Consider the following 17,813-nt stretch of genomic DNA (forward strand, 5'->3'; position numbering starts at 1 on the left):
TCATAGTAAGTAGCATCTGGTTGGTCTCCTCTGTATCCTTTGGATTTGGATGTCAACCTCTCTATTGTGATGAGAAAGTCTTTTATGCCTGTATCCTCAAATATATTTTCAAGTTGTTTATTCTTTCTTCTTTCCTCTTTGGAATACTGGTGAGTCAAGTCATAGATTTAGTTTCTTTACTTGCCCCATATTTCTTGGAGGTTTTGCTCATTTTCACTATTTATTTTTGACTGACTGAGTCGATTTGGAAGACCTATTCTTGGAACTCTGAGATTCTTCCCTCAGCTCAGTCTACTCTGTTGTTAACACTTCCAATTGTATTATGATGTTCTTATAATGAAGTTTTCAGCTGAAGAAGTCAATGTATAGTCTTTTTTTAAGTGGCTATTTCATATTTCAGCTCTTGAATGTCTTAAGTATATTGCTTGTTTTACTTGGAGAGTTTCAATTTTCTCTTCAATCTTATTGAGTTTTCTTGCCATCCAGATTCTGAATTTCATGTCTGTCATTCGAGATCATTGAGACTGGTTCCTGGGAAGCTAACATGCTGATTTGCAGGAGGGACATTGTGGTATGTTGAGCTGTCACTGTTCTTGCAGTGGTTCTTTCTCATCTGGGAGGACTGATATAATGTTAACTGTAGTGTAAATGGGGTATCATCAGTTGGCCTAATTTCTGTAAGTTTTGAAATGACAAAGGCTCTGTACACCATCATTGCTGAATTCCTGCCTTTTTTCCACAGGGGATGGGAGAAGAATTAGTAAAGTGACTTTTTGTCATTGTAATTTCTACTAAGATATAGAAGATGGTTCTAGAAAATAATGAGAAATAGATATCTAGAAAATAGTAGGAAATAGAATATTATTTGGCTGCATAGTTCATTTGTTTATTCCAGGATTTGCAGCTGAGTTTCTTTGTGTAATTTTGCATTTGCACCCAAACGGGGAGGAATAAACCCCTCACTGGGTCAGCTTGTGGCTCTGAGGAAGCCACCTGAAATCACTGGCCCTGTTTTGAGAGTTTCATTGTTGTCGTTGTTCTTGCTGTTAGGTTTCTCCCATGGTAGGCTTCCTTTGGGAGGGTATTCCTGCAGACCCTTACTCAGTGATGGATGCATAAAGTATAATAACACAGATATTTTTCTTTGTCAGTTCAGCTGAGGGTCTGTAGAGAAATATGCCATGACCTAACTGAAGACTCAGGGCCCCATAACACCACCCTCTCATCACCTCACCCCCCACATTCTCCCCTACCTCTCTGCCACAGAAACTGCCTGAACCTTAGTGCCTGAGGTTCCTGTCAGATCTGATTGACAGGAGCACAACCCTTCCTCACATGAGAGACCTAGGTGGTGTCCTCCTCATGAGAACCTAATGTTTGCCAAAGACCTGAGGTGAAACAATCTCATCCTGAAATCATTCCATTCTCACCCCTGACCTGACTCCGTTCCCCCACTCCATCTGTGAAAAAAATTTCCACCCATGTGGTCCCTCATATCAAAAAGGTTGGGGATAATTGCTCTAGAGGGAGGCATGTCTAAGTCTCACAGCAGCCCAAGAACCTGTGTGACTCAGTTTTCTGAGAGTGTGGGCTGCTGTCCTTTTGGTTTTACTACCTGCAGGATCTTTCTGCACTCCCTGACTGAGCAATGGATGAATAAACTACATTGACACAGGTATCTTGCTTTGCCAGTTCAGCTGATGGTCTGGGAAGCTTACAGTCTTCCTGGAGAGTATTGTAAACAGATAGCAGCCATTGGCCCTCCCCAGCTAGTGAGACTTGCATTTATTTAGTGAAGTTTAATTGACAAAGGCTTGAGTCAATAGCTCTAGAGGTTAAAGATTAAAGCAAAGGTTCTGATGCCCAAAGCAAACACTATTAATGTGTAATATCCCTGCTTGACCTCCCTCCAAGAGGGTCATCTGGCTCCAGGGTTAAGACCACATGAGCGAACAAGTTATTCAGACAAACTCCCCCGTACCATAGCTATTTGCTTTTCTTATTAACTAAATGTAAATGGGATTTAGGTTGCCTTCAGTCAAGAACTATAGAAAAACCACTTAGGCCTTCCAAAAGGGTTTGAGCCTATATTCTACAGCTTTCTCTATTATTTTTCCCTTAATATTTAGCCACCACCCTCAGTGAATTCCCACATCATTCCATTCAAGTGCCAAGCAGAGATCAATCCCAGCTCAGCACCCCTGAGATGCAAACTGCTGTCCTTGGTCTCCCTTCTCTGGAAGCTTGGGGTTAAGTTTCAAGTGCAGTGCAGGAACATGCTCAGGTAGGGGAAGGCACCTAGGCTGGTTGATGGAGGCTGCACTGTGTGTCTGTTTGCTGGGGCAATCAGGCAGGCACCTCGTGAGAGGCTGGTGGGCCTGAAGGACAAATGTGTCCCAATTCTGAAGAGAAATAGGCCCTTCCTTCTCCCCAGTGATTAGCTTTGGACAGAGCCCTGCACAGGGAGATGGGCAGTTTTGGAGGATAGTTGCTTATGACCAGGCTCTCTGAGAGATGGCCCATTCTCAAGGGTCCCATCTCAGTTCCTGCTGCAGTTCCATCTCTAGTCTCTGGGGAGATCCCCCTGCATTGGAACATATCTATGGGGGTGTGAGATGCCCTGCAGCTGGTATCCCAGCAACACAGGAGTTACTAATAAATTTTGTTTAGGTAGCTAGAAAGGGTCAAAATTTTTAGTGGAATTCTCTTTTAATAAAAAGCAGCCCCAAACCATTTATTCTCTAGCAGAAAGCAGCCTGAAAGGTCAGTCATAGATATGCAGACTAGGAGCTTTTATATGTAAATACTACCAGCAGCTGTACCTGGAAGGTGGGTGCATTCAGTATGGCTTCTCTCTTTCTCTTTTCCTTGCCACCACACTTGCAAGTGTCATGGCTGACTCCAGCTAAAACTTTGTACAGACATGGAGCCTGCCAAGTGGAGGCTGCATTTGCATGATAAAAGACTAGGTTGGCAGGGCCAATCTTTTTCAGGCTATGTAAATGGCACACCTGGTCAAACCAATCCCCTGAGTCCTGTGTAAATCAATCACCACCCCCTCAAGCTTCTGTATAAAATTGATCCCCACAAACCTGAGATCCGGTTTGTGGGGATCAATTTTATTGATCAGTTAACCCACTTTCTCAGCATGAGGCAGCCTTTACTTTCTTTATTCTTTTTTGTCTATTAAACTTTCTGCTCCTAAACCTACCCTTCCTATGTGTCTGTGTCCTGAACTCTTTTTTGTCCACTACAAAAATTGGGGTATATACCCCAGACAAGACAGCCATTTCACCAGGTGTCTGCTGCCAGAGTGAGCAGTTCTCCAGTCCCTTCACCCATGCCTAGGATTCAGAAAGCAACCATAGCATTCAGGCACACCAGGCAGGATTCCCAGTTTCCTCCATTGCCCGCCTTTGGAGCTGTGTCTTTTTTTCCAACCACATTTGAGGTTTTTCTCTCCAAAGATCTGTTGAAATTATGTTGGTGTGGTCAAAATGGAGATCTCTGTGAAAGTGACATTTAGTCTCATTTAGGCTTGTCTAGTCATCAATCTTAGCCCTAAGTCTCCTGTATCTACCCAGCCAGCTATCAGAGCCTGGGAATTGGGAAGTGGTTTACTCTAAGGTTGGTGAAAATAATTTACCAACAAAAGTATATGTTTGAAAAAGGAAAGTTTGTTAGAAAGAAAAAATGCTGTTAAAGGGTGAAGCAGAGCACCTCAGCTAGAGAACTGAGGTCATCACAGGTGGATTTTCCTGACCATTATTTATGGGCTTTAACAAAGGAGCTTAGGGTTGTAAAATCTAAATCAGTTTAGGCATAGCATTCCAGAAATAAATCAAAATGTTAGTTACTTACAGTAAAAGTTGAAGGAGTTCTGAAACTACATGCTGTCTTCAGATATTAGGAAAATTTGGTTCCATATTCCCAGGTAAGGAGTTTTGCCTCTTGGGTGGCCTACTGCTGATCACCAAGTGGTCTTTGCTCCCTTTTAAATTCCTAAGAATTTTTTAGCCCTGGGTAGTCTGTTTCATGGTTACCAGGTGAGTTCCTCTCTTGTCACTATCCAGATTGCAGTGGCTGTTTCCAGAATTGGCACCTGAATAACTTAAAATATAGAACCCCCCCCCCACACACACTCATTCTTCCACACACATTGAAGCAATGTCAGGTTCCTCTTGTGTACTGGAATTATGCAAAATTATTTAAAGTGTAGCCTTTGGGGAAATAAGTGTAAATTTACAGCAAACATGTCTGCACTAACTGCAACTTTGCATTAATCTACCACTATGAAAAATTTAGCAAACTGTCAGCAGAAATGTATGCATTTACATATATATTTCTCTAATATAAATGAAGGGGAAGATAACAAGTTAAACAGATAGATGTTGATTAGCTGCAGAGGTAAAACAAAATCAAACATTTTTATTTGGTCTTTAAGAGGGAAGTGCTGATTGTAACATGTAAAAGTAAGGTAATCATTTTTAATTTTCAAAGTTGATAAATATAGGCTTGAATAAACCTCACAAAAGACATGGAATGTATAGTATTTTATTACAAAGATGTCATTTGACGTTTTCAGCTGTCATTTAAACTTTTGTTGTATCAAGGAAACTTTTTAGAACTTACATATACAACAAATGAAGACTAAGAAGTTGATTGTCAGAGATAGACATTTGACAAGTGGACATCCAAACCAAATGAGAACTAGTTAGGTACACTTTTTCACATGTCCAGAATTATGGAATTACATATGACCTTCAGCAGTCATATGTATTACATATGTTTCAGTGAAACTAATGAGGGCTAAATAAACCTGTGATTACACAGCAACTACAAAGAATGCTATGGGATCTATAGTTGGAATATTTTTTATAAAAATGTAAAATATGTAAAGTAAGTTTAAATGTATAAATGCAAGACATAAAATTTGACCTCTGGGCTTTTTGTGAGTGTGTGATTCTTGTGCAGTTCTAATAGCTTCGTGGCATTAGATATTTTTATTATACACACAGATCTGTAGACTGTGCATTTGTGTTTACCAATAATTTTTAACAAGCTTTATGATTATTTTTTCCTGCCCATTAACTGACAAATAATTATGAACACCTATTTATAATCTTGTGAAAATTGTGTCTGTGTAAGCCTGCTGTGGTGGCTCATGCCTGTGATCCCAGCAGTTTGGGAGGCCAAGGTGGGAGTATCACATGAAGTTCTGAGTTTGAAACTAGCCTGGCCTACAGGATGAGGCCCTGTCTGTGTCTACTACATATGCAGAAATTAGCTGGGTGTGGTTGTACAGCCTATAATCCCAACTCTCTGCCTCTATAGAGTCTTCTATTTTTTTCTGTTAAGCTTTCTCATAAGAGTGACACCATGTGGCATTTGTCTTTTTGTACCTGATATAGTTCATTCAATGTAATGTCATCCAGGTTCATCCCTGTTGCTGAAGATAATAATTTTATTTTGTTATAGCTGAATGCTATTTCATTGCATATAGACATCACATTTTCCTTATGTATTCACTGATAGACACTTGAGTTTATTACATTGCTTGGCTAATGTGAATAATGCTGAAATAAACATGGGAGTGCATAGATCTCTTTGGCATTTTGGATTCAATTCCTTTTGCTATATACCCAAAAGTGGAATTTCTGGATAATATATTAGTTTTATATTTTAATTTTTGAGGAAGCTCCAAAATGTTCATGGAGTATAATGGATATAGTGATGTAAATGGAGGTACTAATTTACATTCTCATCTGCAGTGTGCAAGGGTTTTCTTTCCGCCATAGTCTTATTTTTTTATTTCTTCTTTTCCTTTTTCTTTAGTTCTTTGAATAGTGATTATTCCAACCAAAATGTGGTGATGTCTCATTGTGATTTTGATTTGCATGTCTTTTTTTTTTTTTGAGACAAGAGTCTCACTCTTGATGTCTAGGCTGGAGGGCAATGGTGTGATCTCAGCTCACCGCAATCACTACCTCCCAGGTTGAAGCGATTCTCCTACCTCATCCTCCTGAGTAGCTGGGATTATAGGACTGTGCCACCAAGTCCAGATAATTTTTGTATTTTTAGTAGACTGGGTTCCAATATGTTGACCGGGCTGGTCTCGACCTCCTGACCTCAGGGGATTAGACTGCCTTGGCCTTCCAAAGGTCTGGGATTACAGATGTGAGCCATGAAGCTGACCATGTGTCTTCTTCTGAATAATGCCTTTTGAGGAAAGCCTATTAACAGACCTAATTTTTTATACAGTTATTTTTTTTCTTTCTAATTTGCAAAGTTCAACTTCTATTTTAGGTTCAGGTGTACATATGCAGGTTTGTTACACAGGTAAACTTATGTGATGGGGTTTTGTTATACAAATTACTGCATCACCCAGGTATTAGGGCTAGGGCCCATTCGTTGTTTCCCTGATTCTCTCCCTCCTAACACTCTCTACCCTTTGACAGACCAGTGTGTGTTGTTCCACTCTATATGTCCATGTGTTCCTATCATTTAGCTCCCAGTTATAAGTGAGGTTATGCAGTATTTGTTTCTTTGCTTCAGAACCTTTTTTTAGTTCCTTATATATTTTGATTAACCCCTTGTTGGATGTATAGTTTGCAAATATTTGCTCTCATTATTTTACTCTGGTTATTACTATTACTTTTTTCTGTATGAAAGCTTTATAACATGATGTAAGCTCATTTGTCTGTGGTTTTTATGCTTATGCTTTTGAGGTCTGATCCAAGAAAATTCTTTCCAAGACCAACGTCATTAAGTGTGTTTGTGTTTTATTCTAGTAGTGTGAAAGTTTGGGGTTTTCATTACATCTTTATTTTAATTGCTTATTAAAATGTATTTTTACAGATGAGGTCTGATTACATAGCGTAGGCCAGAGTGCAGTGGCATGAGTGTGGCATTCTGCAGCGTTGAACTTTCAGACTCAGTTGATCCCCCAAGTAGGTAGAACTATAGATGACACCACTGTATAGGCTTTTTAATCCATTTGAGTAAATTTTTCCATGTGGTAAGAGATAGGGTTCTAATTTTACTTTTCTGTGTGTAGCTCTTTTGTTTCACCCGCACCACTTATTGAAGAAACTGACCATTTCTCCTTTTGTGTTCTTGTCACCTCTGTAGAATATCAGCTGGCTATACATGTGGGGATTTATTTTTGCTCAGTGTGCTCTGTTGTATTGGTTTATAGCATTGTGATGCCTCCAGCTTTGTTAGTTCACTCCCCAACCCCACTATCATCTTCTGTATTGCTTTGGGTATTCAGGGTTTTTTGTGTGTGTGCTTTAATATTGATTTAGGAATTTTTTTATTTCTGTGAAAAATGTCATTAGTGTTTTAATAGAGATTGCATTGAATCTGTAAACCTTTCAGGATCATATAAATATTTAAACCATATTACTCTTTTCCATCATTGAACATAAGTAACTTTTAATTTATTTATGTTATTTTGAATTTTTGCTAATGTTTCCTAGTTTTTAGAATGCATTTTTTTATACCTCCTTGGTTAAATTTACTTATCAGTTTGTTTTGTTTTTTCCCAAAGCTATTGTAAATGGGATTGTTTCCTTGAGTTTCTTTTTTTATAGATATTTTGCTATTCATGTATGAAATGCTACTTAATTTTGTATATTGATTTTGTTAACTGAAACTTTACTGATTTTCTAAATTAGTTCCACCTGCTTTTTAGAGGTATTTTTTAGAAATTTCCACATCATGTCATTAAAAATGTGGATAATTTTATGTCTTTTTTCCAATTTGAGTACCTATTTTTAAATTTCTCTCATCTAATTGCTCTTGCCAAAAACTTCCAGTATTATGTTTAACCAGTCAAAGTGAACATCCTGGTGTTCTTTCAGATCTTTGTAGAAAACTCTTCTACTTTTAATTCTCATTGAGTGTGATGTTAGCTGTGGGTTTTTCATGTATTGAATTATTTGTTATTCTTGTCTATGTTATTTGTTATGTTGAGTTACAATTATTCTATGCACAAGTTTTTAAGAGATGTTGTTTTTAAAAAATGTTAAATTTTGTCTAATGCTTTTTTGACTTATTGAAATGACTGCCTAGATTTTGTTTTTCTTTTGTTTATGTAATGCATGACATTTAATGATTCTTGTGTACTAAACCATTCCTGCATTCCTGTCATCAATGTTGATCTTGATGATGGGTTCTAAATGTGCATTATAAGTAGGTTTCCCAGTATTTTGATTAGAATTTTTACATTATGTTATTCAGGAATATTGGCCTGTAGTTTTTTGTCTTTTTTGTTATGTTCTTGTTTATTTTTGAAATCAGCATGACCCGCCCCATGGAATGAAACAGTTCACATATTTTCTTGTTCTTCTTTTTTTTTCTTTTTTTGGCTAGATTAAAAAAAATTGGCAACAGTTCTATTTCAGGGGTAGGTAGAATGCAGAGTGAATCTATCAGGTTCCTGAGCTATTCTTTAAAAGGTGACTTTTCATTGCTTATTTGATTTTTTACTATGAATTTGTTTCTGGGTACCAGGTAAGATATCTCCTTTTTTGTCTCTGATTATATTTTGTAGGGACTTTTTTTTTTTTTTTTTACTTTTGATTCTAGCTTTTTTTTCCTATTTCCTTGATTAAAACATTAATTTTTGTATTTAACATGTTCTTTCAAATATTATGTTTTCTCTTTAATATTATCATTGACTCAGAAGTATGTTGTTCAATTTTCATGTACTTTTGAATTAGTGATTTCAGAAGAAATACTTGATATGAATTTGATCTCTTCGACTTGATTGTATTTTTGAATTAATGTATGATAGATACTAGAAAATGTTCTATGTATTTAGTAGAGAAGAATGTGTATTCTATAGCTCTTGGATAGATAGTTCTGTAACTGTTTTGTCCATTTGCCCTGCAGAGAATTTTAGTTTAGTGTTTACTTATTGATTTTCTGTGTGCATAATCTATTCATTGTTGAAAGTAAGGTCCTGATGTTTTCTATTAATATCTTGCAGTTCTTTTCTCCATTTGGATGCATTAATATTTACATTATATTTATGCATATATTAATTATATAGGTGTATTTCTCATACAATATTTTTTTCTCTTGCTTAATTCTGTATTATTTCTGTGTCTTTAACATTTAGTGGTTTGATTACATTAAGTATGGGGATGTTCTTATTTGGATTGAATCTGATTGGAAGCATTTGGCATTCCTGTATGTACATATTTATATTTATATTTAGGCTTGGAAAGTTTTTTGTTATTATTTCTCTAAATAAGCTTTCTATATTTTTTTCCTACATACACTTTTTTTGAGATAGCGTTTTGCTTTTGTTGCCCAGGCTGGAGTGTAATGACATAATCTTGGCTCATTGTCATCTCTGTGTGCTGGGTTCCAATGCGTCTTTTTCCTGAGCCTCCTGGGTACCTGGTATTACAGGTGTACACCACCTCTGTGTGCTGGGTTCCAATGCATCTTCTTCCTGAGCCTCCTAGGTACCTGGTATTACAGGTGTATATCACCACAGCCAGCTAACTTTTGTATTTTTAGTAGAGACTTTTATATTTCACCACGTTGGGTAGGCTCGTCTAAAACTCCTTATCACATTTGATAAACCTGCTTCATCCTCCCAGAGTGCTGCAGTTATAGGCATGAGCCTCCTCACCCAGCTTTACCACACTCTTGAACAACAGTGACTAACACATTCACTCTTTGGATATTATCTCATAAGTCACATGAAGTTTTTTCATTTCTTTTCTTCCTCTGACTGTATATTTCAATGGACCTGTCCTTGAGTTTTTCTGCGAGACCACTTCTGCTGTCAATGCTCTCGACTGCATTTTTAATTTTGTTTTTGGTTTTATCTTCAAGAATTTTGTTAGTATTTTTCTCACATTATATTATCTCTCTGTCAAGTTTCTCTGATAAATGTCTGATTCGTTTGTGTTTTCCTAAAGTCCACAACATTGTCTTAAAATAATTATTTTGAATTTTTTGTCAGGCCATGTATCCATGCCAATCTCTTTTGTGTCAGTCACCACTGGCACCTGATTTTGACCACTTGGTGCCATCAGGTATCTCTGATAAATTCTGATCCTTATGACTATGCATTAATGTCTGCACAGTGATGTAGGTGCCTGATTCAATGTTCACAGTTTGGCTATGTTTGGAAATAAGCCTGACCAAAAATTCAGGGCAAGAAGAAGGAAATTAAAGTCTTTAAGTTTATGATAGCTTCAGCCCTGGTAGCACTAGGGGAAACCTTGATGTCCAGACATTGATGGCTGGAGTAATTTGGTCACCAAAGCTGACTCAGTACCGACTTGAACACTGGGAGCACTCAAGTACAGGTTGTGCCTGTAGCCCATGATTGAACACTGGGAGCACTCAAGGCCTGCAGCTGCCATGGTCTGCCCTCCCAGATTTATTCAGGCCTGAGGTCACTTCAGTCAATCAGTAAAACTATTGACTGGAACTGGAGTACATTTTGCTGAGGCCAATTTCTCATCTGTTGCTGGGGTGGGTCTGGAAGCTCACCCCTTGGTATCAGCCTCCCAAAGTGCTGGGGTGAGAAAATAGGCAAATATCAGTCCCAAGGCAAAGTCCTATGCTTATTTCCTGGGATCAGGAATCCTCCCAGCTCAGTCTCCTGAATAACTGGGACTAGAGTCATGTGCCACCATGCCTGGCTAAATTTTGAAGCAACAGGTTTATACCATGTTCCCCAGGTCAGTCTTGAACTCCTGGGCTTGAGTAATCTACTCACCTCAACCTACTAATGTGTTAGGATTACAGGTATGAGTCACCACATCTGGTCAATTTTACTTTCTAAAATTTAAATTTTAGATTACTTATTTTTATTCAGTCTTATTTATCACAAATGAAATTTAGGATTCTAATGATTTAGAGTTTCACTTTGAGTTTTCCTTAAGGAATAAATGGAGTGTTGATGCTCATTTTCTAGTCTTAGAGAATGAAAAAATAATTTAGATGAGAAATGACAACTTGACCACTTTTTGTTTTCTGGCTTTATTTCATTGTGTATGAAGAGTGTATTTTTTTAACCTGCATGTATATGTGCAATGAATTTTTACTCTTTCAACTGAATACAGTACAAAATTATTTAAACAGACTATGCAACTACATCATAGCTTGGGCTTTCTTTCATGTGGTTATTTGTCTAATTATTAACAGAACAATGTTGAAATTAAATTAATTTTGCTCGTGAAGAATTTTCTGATAAAATTACATTATTAACACAAACACACACATGCCCACACTCACTTCTTAATTTCTGGAACTTTTAGATTTTCTGTTTCTCTTGTACCTTGTATTCCATCACTCAGCAAAATCTGTCAGCTTCACTTCCAGGATTTACTTTAACTCCACAGCTAATTTCTTGTTTCCCATTATCACCATAGTGTAAAACACAGTTTATGTTATATTGGCTGCTACTTTACACTTTAACTTTCTATTTTACACTCTTAACTTTCTATAAATACTATCTTTTCAATGTCTAATTCAGGTAATTTTGCTATTATTTAATTGAGACTGCTTTCTATGTGCTATATAGCACCAAATCTGAATGTCTCTCTCATATTTCATCTTTGCCAGTCTTCCCTTTGAGGGAATGTGTATATGCCTGTAGAGTAGGTATGCATGTATTTGTGTATTTGTTTTTCCCAGGTGTAATATATGTATTGCATACATTAAATATTCCTGGTAATAAAAGATTAACAAGCTTTTATCATTGTTATTATTCTGTAAGTAAATGATTTTCTAAAGGACTTGAGTGGGGATACATCGATCTTAAAACCGCAAGATTAGAAGAGAAAGTGAACATTACTAACAAAAAATATTTTATAGCCTTGCTGATGACATGTTGCCTGTTATTAGCTGCTTATGGGGCAATTCTCTGCAGTATACTAGCCATCCTAATCAGCAACAATGATACTACCATTAAGCTACCCCCAATGGAACTCTTCTATGTGATAATATGGCATTTCCTAGAAATTTTCTCACCTGCAGTGACTCTGGCATTATTCGCTGCATCTCTAAAACTGAAGAGCCTACCCTTTCTATTGGTCACATATTTTGTATCAGTGTTGGCACCATGGCTGGACTTTTGGAAAAATGGAGCTCATCTTCCTAGCAGCACAGAAAACAGTTCCAATGTGGTGGGTACAGTACTGATGCTTAGCATCATCACACTACTATATGCTGCCATCAATTTCTGCTGCTGGGTAGCAGTGAAACAGCAGTTGTCAAATGAGAAACTATTTGACAGGAGAGAAAGGGGCCATAGAATTCTACACTACAGCTTTTAGTTTTAGAAAATGTGATAATGATATTTGCATTTATATTCTATAGAGGGAAAACTTTACTGAATTGTTGTTACACATTAGTTGCCATACACGTCATCATAAACTACCAATTAGGCTTTTCCTTTATGTGTCTTTTCTATCACTATTTGTACCCAAGAAGTCAGACAAAATATTGTAAAGACATACCAAAATTTAGCCACAGTCACTGTGATATTATGTAAATGTCTAAAGAAAGGAAGCAAAACACACTGCCATGTGTGTACCCATGCAACTGTCTTGCATGTTCTGCACATGTACCTGAAAACCTAAAATGCAATAAAAATTTTAAAAAAAGAAAACTCAATTAAAAGAATAAAAATAAGCAGCTAAGGAAATATTATCATTCTTGGAATAGACAGGTAGTTTTCATTCAATAAAATATAAAATATTTGCAAAATATACATATGTACTTTCACAGGGCAATGAGTAAAAATGCTGAGTGTGACTTTTTAAAGATACTCTTCCACTAGGAAAATTATAAACAGCAGGATCTTGGGAGTAGTTTTTAATAAAATTGATTCATCTCCTGTAAGTGTATATTAGTCATTTTTGTTTCCTTCCTACCTTCCTTCCTTCCTTTCTTCCTTCCTTCCTTCCTTTCCCCCTCCCTCGCTCGCTCCCTGCCTCCTTTCCTCCTTCACTCCCTGCCCCCTCTTTCTCTCTTTCTTTCTTTTCTTCTTGTGATGTATTCTTATCCTATCATCACCCAGTATTGAATGTAGTGGCATAATCTCAGATCACTGCAACCTCCACCTCCCAGATTCAAGTGAATCTTTTGCCTTAGACTCCCAAGTAGGTGATACTATGTCACCTGCCAATACACACAGCATTTTTTTTACTCTAGACAGGGTTTCACCATTTGTCCAGGATTGTGTCAAACTCCTGACCTCATGATCCACCTGCCTCAGCTTCCCAAATGCTTGGATTACAGGTCTGAGCCATGGCAACTAGCATAATTTTCTAAAAAATGTATAATTATACAGTTTATTAAATAAAACAAAATCAAAAGTCCATCTGGGTCCAAAAGCTGAGCAGAAAAAATAACCATAATTCATTTTTCACCTAGTACATTTTTGGAACCAGTGCCATTAATTTAACAAATGTTTGGAATCTAGTGTGTAATTTTGAGCTTATGAAAATGCTCCTGTTTATATTAATTTAAGGTTACTTAGGTCATTCTCATTGATCTTTGATGGACAGAAAACAACTCATATTAATACATCTGAAAGTAAAAAAAAAATTGAATTAAAAAGAAATGATTGGAGGAAGATCCAAGATGGCCCTTTAGGAGCATCTCAGGATTGCAGCTCCCAATGAAAGCGCAGAGGGTGAGTGGACGCCACATTTCAGTGGTCTTTATTGCCCACAGACCAGGAGATTCCCAGGTGGAGGAGCCCCACAGGTCGCCAGCATGGCTGGTTTGGCCAGCGCAGGTGTTTTGCCCAGTGTGGCTGTTTTGCCGGCGCCCCAGCATGCCCTCCAAAATGCACTGGTCTGGTTGCCCTTTTAACCTGACAATTGGAGCTCTGAGAAGGCAGATTCGCCCATTCATCTGATTAAACAGGGGTCTGAAACAGTGAGCCAGGCCAGGAGATTCCTGGGTGGTGCCATTGTTTCAGCTGGCGCAGTGGGTTCCCACATGGAAAATCACACAGATCCCAGTGCCCTTTCAGCAGGCAACTGGAACACCTGGGAAAGAGTCAACGATTCAAGTTAAAAAAAAAAAGGCTCTGAGGTAGGGAGCCAGGTGATCAGGCTTGGAGCGTCCCACCCCCAGAAAAACAAACAAAAAAAAACAGCAATTGGAAATGCTTGGGGTTGAGGGATTTACGCAAGCACAGCTGAGCCCAGGACAGTCCAGCTCTGTAATGAAGGGGTGTCCGCCATTACCGAGGCACTCCACCTCTATGGAGGTAGTCCGCCATTGCTGAGGCAGCCTGCCATTGCTGAGGCAACCCACCATAACAGAGAGAGTCTGCCATTACAGAGGCAGGCCACCATTGCTGAGGCAGTTCTAACCACACCTATATAAACAGGACTGCAGGGAAGTTCACACAGCAGCAGGGTGGAGCCCACAGCAGCTCACCAAAGCCTCTGCAGGCAGACAGTGACTAAGCTGCCTCCTTGCTGGGCAGGGCAGCCCTGAAAAAAAAAGGCAGCAGCACAACAGCTACTCATAAATAAAGCCCTAACTCCCTGGGACAGAGAACCTGAGGAAAAAAGGAAGTTTATGAGTTCTGCTGCAGCAGACTTAAACGTACCTGCCTAGCAGCTCTGAATAAACAATGAAGCTCACAGCTCAGCACTTGAGCTCCTATAAAGAACAGACTGTCTCCTCAAGCAGCTTTCTGACCCCCATATATCCAAAGAGTCACCTCACAAAGGACTGATCAGACTGACATTTGGCAGGCATCATTCTGGAACAAAGGTTGCAGAAGAAGAAACTGGTAGCAACACTTACTGTTCTGCAGCAGCTTCAGGTAATCCCCAGGCAAGCAGGGCCTGGAGTGAACCTCAGCAGACCTACAGCATAGGGGCCAGACTGTTAGAAGGAAAACTAAGAAATAGAATACCTTCATCATCAACAATCTGGATGTCCACTCAGAGACCCAATCAGAAAATCTGCAACTACACAGACAACAGGTAGATAAATCCACAAAGATGGGAAGAAACCAGTGCAAAAAGGAGGAAAACAACCAAAACCAGAACACCTCTTCTCCCACAAGGGATCACAACTCCTCACCATCAAGGGAACAAAGCTGGATGGAGAATGAGTGTGATGAAATGACAGAATCAGACTTTAGAAGGTGGGTAATGAGAAACTTATGTGAGCTAAAAGAACTTGTTCTAACTCAATGAAAAGAAACTATGAGCCTTGAAAAAAGATTTGACAAAATGATAACAAGAATGGACAACTTAGAGAGGAATATGAGTGAATTGATGGAGCTGAAAAATACAACACGAGAACTTCTCAAAGCATGCACAAGTTTCAACAGCCGAATTGACCAAGCAGAAGAAAGGATATTAGAGGTCGAAGATCAACTTAATGAAATAAAATGAGAAGGCAAGATTAGAGAAAAAAGTGCAAAAAGTAATGAACAAAGTCTCCAAGAAATATGGGACTACGTAAAAAGACCTAATCTACGTTTGATAGGTGTACCCGAATGTGATGAAGAGAATGAATCCAAGCTGGAAAATACTCTTCAGGATATTATCCAGGAAAACTTCCCCAACCTAGCAAGGCAGGCCAATATTCAAGTCCAGGAAATGTAGGGAACATCACAAAGATATTCCGCAAGAAGAGCAACCCCAAGGCACATAAGTGTCAGATTCACCAGAGTTGAAATGAAGGAGAAAATGCTATGGGCAGCCAGAGAGAAAGGTCGGGTCACCCACGAAGGGAAACCCATCAGACTCACATCAGATCTCTTGGCAGAAAACCTACAAGGCAGAAGAGAGTCGGGGCCGATATTCAACATCCTTAAAGAAAAGAACTTTCAACCCAGAAGTTCATATCCAGCCAAACTAAGCTTCATAAATGAAGGAAAAAATAAAATCTTTTGTGAACAAGCAAGTACTCAGAGATTTTGTCACCACCAGGCCTGCTTTACAAGAGCTCCTGAAAGAGGCACTAGACATAGAAAGGAACAACCAGTACCAGCCACTCCAAAAACATACCAAATGGTAAAGAGTATCAACAAAATGAAAAATCTGCATCAATGAACATGCAAAACAGCCAGCTAGCATCAAAATGGCAGTATCAAATTCACACGTAACAATATTAACCCTAAATATAAATGGGCTAAATGCACCAATCAAAAGATACAGACTGGCAAATTGGATAAAAAGCCAAAACCTATCGGTGTGCTGCTGTATCCAGGAAACCCATCTCACATGCAAGGGTACACAAAGGCTCAAAATAAAGGGATGGAGGAGGATTTACCAAGCAAATGGAGAGCAAAAAAAGCAAGAGTTGCAATTCTCGTCTCTGAAAAAATAGACGTTAAAGCAATAAAGATCAAAAGAGACAAAGAAGAACATTACCAAATAAAACTATTAAGAAATAAGAGTCAGGCTGGGTGCAGTGGCTTATGCCTGTAATCCCAACACTTTGGGAAGTCAAGGTGGGTGGATCCCCAGAGATCAGGAATTCGAGACCAGCCTGTCCAACATGGTGAAACCCCATCTCTACTAAAAATACAAAAAATGTTAGCAGGGCACAGTGGCACTTGCCTGTAATCCCAGCTACTCGTGAGGCTGAAGTGGGAGAATTGCTTGAACCCAGGAGGCGGAGGTTGCAGTGAGCAGAGATCACGACACTACACTCCCACGTGGGCAACAGAGCAAGACTCCAACTCAAAAAAAAAAAAAAAAAAGAAAGAAGAAAAAGAAAGAAATAAGAGTCTGGTTGGTATGTGGATAGGGCAGTATATTTGAAAGTGAGTTTGGGGTGAAGGGTCTGTGGTGGGTGGGAGAAGCAGCTCTCCACAAGCAGGGAACTAGTTTTCATTTGAGCTCCCATGGTGCTCAACTCTTGATAGCCCTCAGGAAACACTCATTGCCCCCGCATCTCTCAGGGGCTGATGTGAGCAGAAGCTGGTTGGGGGTGGAGGGAAGCTGACGCTGGAGAGCCAGGAGGATGCACAGTTTGCCTTGAGGGGCCTCTGCTTGCTTGCACACGGGGCTATTTAGGCTACTTCAGAAACAAATGAGAAAAGTCTGGGGAGAGTTCTGGTGAATGGAGAAAGCATCATTAAAGGTACGTGACGGACACATTTAACAGTGTCACACACTGGACTTCCAACTGCCAACTGGCCTTGAGTACCCCAGACCCAGCTCCCTCCAGAATAAAGCAAAAGCTTCAGGCCCCGAAGGCAGAGTGGGTTCCCATTTGTGCCACTGCGCAAAATGTCTTCACACACTCAGCTGCCTTCCAGCAACCCCAAAGGGGTGGGGTCTGCCTTAGCCTCAGAGGAAGTGGAGGCCTAGCAAGGGGAGGTCCCTCCACCGGGGCTCATGGCCACCAAGTCACTCAGCGCAGGAGTCTGACACCAAATCCCACCCTCCTTGCTCATCCCTGATATTTTAACAGCAGTAATTACATGGTTCAGAAATCAGACTCAGTAGGAAGGTGCTCATTGCAAAGGCCAGCTTCCACCCTCTCCTCCACTGAGGAATGCATGTTACTGCCTTCTTATTTAGCCTTCTAGGTTCCATATGCAAATAAACACAAAGAAACAGTGTGCATGTAGCATTTTATGTATGTACATTCTTATTCTACCCTTCCTTTTTAACTTTTTTACTGTGATAAAATCACATATCTTTTTTTACCATTTTAAGTGTACAGTTAAGTGATATTAAATACATTGTAATGTTATGCAAACCTCACCACCATCCATCTCCAGAACTCTTATTTATTTTATTTTTGAGACAGAGTCTTGCTCTGTCACCCAGGCTGGAGTACAG

The sequence above is a fragment of the Callithrix jacchus genome, chromosome 8, assembly GCF_049354715.1.
Source record: "Callithrix jacchus isolate 240 chromosome 8, calJac240_pri, whole genome shotgun sequence".
NCBI lineage: Eukaryota > Metazoa > Chordata > Mammalia > Primates > Cebidae > Callithrix > Callithrix jacchus.